This window comes from Molossus molossus, unplaced genomic scaffold (assembly GCF_014108415.1).
Source record: "Molossus molossus isolate mMolMol1 unplaced genomic scaffold, mMolMol1.p scaffold_m16_p_12, whole genome shotgun sequence".
NCBI lineage: Eukaryota > Metazoa > Chordata > Mammalia > Chiroptera > Molossidae > Molossus > Molossus molossus.
In genome coordinates this window covers 2,587,441-2,592,508 of record NW_023425347.1, presented here as the reverse complement: position 1 = coordinate 2,592,508, position 5,068 = coordinate 2,587,441, and positions in this window count along the sequence as shown.

Genomic DNA, 5,068 nt, shown 5'->3' with positions numbered 1-5,068 from the left:
TATATCAGCAGTTCTCAACCTGGGGGTTGCAACCCCTTGGGGGGCTGAATAACCCTTTTACAGGGGTTGCCTAAAACATAACAGTAGCAAAATTACAGTTATGAAGTAGCAATGAAAATAATGTTATGGTTGGGGGTCATCACAACATGAGGAACTATATTAAAGGGTTGTGGTATTAGGAAGGTTGACAATCACTGAATATATAGTAAGTCCTCATTTCATATTGTTGATAGGTTCTGTAACTTTAAGCAAAACAATGTACAATGAAACCAGTTTTACCATAAGCTAATTTATAAAAATAAGAGTTAAGTTCCTAATGCATCTTGTATTATAATGAAATAATTTTGAATGAAACAACATTCTTTAAGAACCTGCTATATAAATATAAATATATATAATTTTAAATCTTTAAATATACCAAAATAATTAGAACAACAGTGATTATGCTGGATGGTGGTAAAATGGGTGATTTTTATCTTATTTTAATACTTTATTTCACACACTTTAAAAAGATCTGCAAGTATAATCACAAAAAGAAAATTGAAAAAGTATTCAGGAGATATTGTGATCCAGTGGAAAGAGCTTGGGCTTTTATCGTGTGGGTGGTCAGAGAAGAAAATCCAGATCCTGCTTTTTATTTATTCATTAATTTGATCCAGGTGTGATGGGGCACAGAGCTCCCAAATGGCCACAGCCATGCAAGCTGGCACAACTCGCGCCCCCTCAGCAAGTCAGCACCAACAACGACCAAGCCCTGTGGCAAGCACCTGGAGTCACAATATTGATTAGAAAAGCAAGGTTCAATTCCTGCCTTTTAAACTAGCTATGTGACCTTGTGTAAATGACCTACTCTCCATGAAGTTCAGTTTTCTTGTGTAAAACAGAGATCATAGCAGTGCCTACTCATTGAATTATTGCATTTATTTAATTAATTTTGGCAGTGCAATGTAAATTATTTAGCACATAGCCTGACACCTGTAGACTATGAATTGTTAGTGATATTTTATCATATTATTATTGTTATTACTATATTTTGATCTCCTAAGTCTAGTATAACCTAAATATTTAATAGAAAAGAATATTGATAGATGCTAAACATTGCAGATGATTGCTTTTTCAGAAAAGTTTCATCTGTTCAGATTTCAAAAGTAAATTAAAACTATGTCTATGTTGTGATAATTTGTTTTCAAGGCCTGTAAACAAAACTCTGCAGGAATTTTTTCATGAAATGAGAAAACTCAGGTAAATATAATTTTGAATTTTTTTCTTTTTTTTTTCCTGATATAGATCTGCACCAACTGTCAAAAGGTCTGCAATTTATTGACCTAAGAAAGAAGTTAAACATCTCTAAATGATTTTTGTCAGAATCTTCACACTCACTCACTAAACAAAACAAAGCATGCAAATGAAGGGAGTGTTGAAAATAGCACAGTTACTATTTGTTTTCTCTTCTTCACAGCTGAAAATGAATTATAATCCTACTTGTAAAATGCAAAACTATATAACTCCTGGATATAACAAAGAAGAAAGCCTAGGTGACCTTAGGTATAGAGGTGACTTCTTAGATATAACTCTAAAAACACAATTCATGAAATAAATAATTGATAAGCTGGAATGCATTAAAATTTAAAATGTCTGCTCTATAGAAGACAATGTCAAGAGAATGAAAAGGCAAACGATGCTGGAGAAAATATTTTCAAAAGACACAGCTGATAAAAGATTGTTATGGAAAATGTACAGAGAACTCCTAAAGTTCACCAATAAGAAAACAACCAAATTTTAAAATAAGCTAAAGACCTCACTAAAGAACATATATGTGTGTCACATAAGCATATGAAAAGATCACTTTATATGTCATCAGGGAAATGCAAATTAAAACGACTTACTTCTACACACCTATTAGAATGGCCAAAATCTAGGACACTGACAACACCAAATGCTAGCAGGATGTGGAGCAGCAGAAGCAATCTTATTCATTGCTCTTGGGAATGCAGCCACTTTGGAAGACACTCTGGTGGTTTCTTACAAAGCTAAATGTACTTTTAACTATACAATCCAGCAATTTCACTCCTTGGTATTTACCCAAAGGAGTTGAAAATTAATGTCCTGCATATGGGAGTTTCTAGCTGCTTTATTCATAATCACTAAAGCTGAGAAGCAACAAAAATATCCTTCAGTGGGTGAATGGATAAACAAAGTGTGGTACATCAAAAAATGGAGTATTAGCCCTGGCCGGTTTGGCTCAGCGGTTAGAGCGTCAGCCTGTGGTCCGGAGAGACCCGGGTTCGGTTCCCGCTAAGAGCATGTACTTTGGTTGCAGTTTGTCCCCGGCCCTGGTTGGTCGTGCGGGTGGCAGCCACTCGATGTGTCCCTTCACATCGATGTTTCTCTCTCTCTCTCCCTTCCTCTCTCTCCCTCCCACTCTATCTGTACAAAAAATGGAAAAATATCCTCGGGTGAGGATAAAAAAAAAAAAAAAAAAGGAGTATTATTTAGTGGCAAAAAAAGAAATGAGCTATCAAGAAATACAAAGATGCCCAGCTGGTGTGGGTTGGTGGTTGAGCATTGACCTATGCACCAAGATGTCACTGCTTTGATTCCCAGTCAGGACACATGCCCAGGTTGTGGGCCCATCCCCAGTGGGGGTCATGCAGGAAGGAGCCAATTGATGTTCTCTCTCAATGATGTTTCTATCTCTCTCTCTCTCTTCTTCTCTCTCTAAAATTAATAAAGAAAAAAATTGAAGGTGAAATAAAGATCTTCACAGACCCCCCCAAAAAAAGCTAAAGAAATTAATTACCACCAAACCAGCATTACAAAAAATGCTAAAGGGACTGTTGTAAAAAGAAGAAATGAAGAGAGAGGAACACGGGCATAAAATAAAAATAGCAACAAAAAAGTACCTATCAACAATAACCTTAAATGTAAATGGCTCAAATGCTCCAAACAAAAAACATAGGGTAGCTGATGGATAAGAAAACACCACCCATATATGTGCTGCCTACAAGAGACCCACCTCACAACAAAAGACTCACACAGGATGAAAGTGAAAGGATGGAAAAGTTTTTTCAGGAAAATGAAAATAAAAAAAAAAAAAAAGATGGAGTAACAATGCTAATATCTGATAAGATAGACTTAAAAACAAGGGTCAGCCCTGGCCGGTTTTGCTCAGTGGTTAGAGCGTCGGCCTGCGGTCCTGAGAGACCTGGGTTCGGTTCCCGCTAAGGACGCATTCCTCGGTTGCAGTTTGTCCCCGGCCCTGGTCGGTTGTGCGGGTGGCAGCCACTCAATGTGTTCCTTTCACATCGATGTTTCTCTCTGTTCCTCTCTGTCCCTCCCACTCTACCTGAACAAAAAATGGAAAAATGTCTTCAGGTGAGGATAAAAAAAAGGGGGGGGGGGTCATAATAAGAGACACTGAGGGTCACTAAATAATATTAAAAGGATTGATCCACCAAGAGGATATAACTCCGGTAAACATATAGGCACCAAGTATAGAAGCACCAAAATATATTTTAAAACTTCTGGAGGACTTCAAGGGAGAGATCAATAGCAATACAATCATAGTAGGTGACTTTAACACCCCACTGACACCATTAGATAGATCTTCTAGATGAAAAATCAAGAACAAAAGAGTCCCTAAATGGCACTCTAGAGCAATGGACTAAATTGATATTTACAGAACATTTCACCCCAAAGCTTCAGAATATACATTCTTTTCAAGTGCACATGGGACATTCTCAAAGATAGACCACATGTTAGGTCACAAACTAAGTCTCTACAAACTCAAGAAGATGGATATTATATCAAGCATCTTGTCAGATCACAATGACATGAAACTAGAAATCAATTATAATGAAAACACTCAAAAACAGTCAAACACATGAGGGCTAAATATCATGTTCTTAAATTATGAATAAGTTACCAGTGGGATCAAGAAAGAAATAAAACTTCCTGGACAGCAAACGCAGTCCTGAGAGGGAAGTACAACAAAACACAGGCCTACCTCAAGAAAAAAGAATAATTTCAAATGAACTATCTAACCCTACAACTTAAAGATTTAGAAAGAGATCAACAGGAAAAACCCAGAGTTAGTAGAAGGAAGAAAATAATGAAGATCAGAGCAGGAAAAAATAGGCAAAGAAACTAAAAAAAAAGAAAGAAATTAATGAAACCAAGAACTGGTTCTTTGAAAAGATAAAATTGATCAACCTTTATAACATGAAACAAAGAGGACCCAGATTAATAACATCAGAAACAAAAGAGGTGAAGTAACAATGGACACCACAGAAATACAAAGAATTGTAAGAAAATACTATGAATAATCATATGCCAACAAATTCAACAAACTAGGTGACATGGACAAATGCTTAGAATAATTACTGTCTTCCGAAACTCAACTAGAAGAAGTCAGAATACCTGAACAGTAAGGAAATAGAAGCAGCAATCAATAAACGTCCAACAAACAAAACTCCTGATCCGGACGGCTTCACAGGAGAGTTTTATCAAACATTCAAAGAATTATCACCTATTCTCCTCAAACTATTACCAAAAATTCAAGAGGAAAGAAGACTTTCAAGCTTTTTTTATGAGGCCAGCATAATCTTAATTCCAAAATCAGATAAAGACACTACAAAGAAAGAAAACTACAGGCCAATATCTCTGATTAACATAGATGCCAAAATTCTCAACAAAATCTTAACAAATCAAATCCAGGATATATTTTTAAAAATTATACATCATGACCGATTGGGATTTATCCCAGGGATGCAAGGCTGGTACAATATTTGTAGATCAATAAATATGATAAACAAAATGAAAAATAAAAATCATGTGATCATATCAATAGATACTGAAAAAGCATTTGATAAAATCCAGCATCCATTTTTGATAAACACTCTCAGCAAAGTAGGAATAGAAGGATCCTACATCAACATAATAAAGGCCATATATGACAAATCTACAGCCAACATCATACTCAATGGGCAAAAACTAAAAGCATTTCCCTAAAGAACAGGAACAAAACAAGGATGCCCACTTTCACCGCTCTTATTTAACATAGTACTAG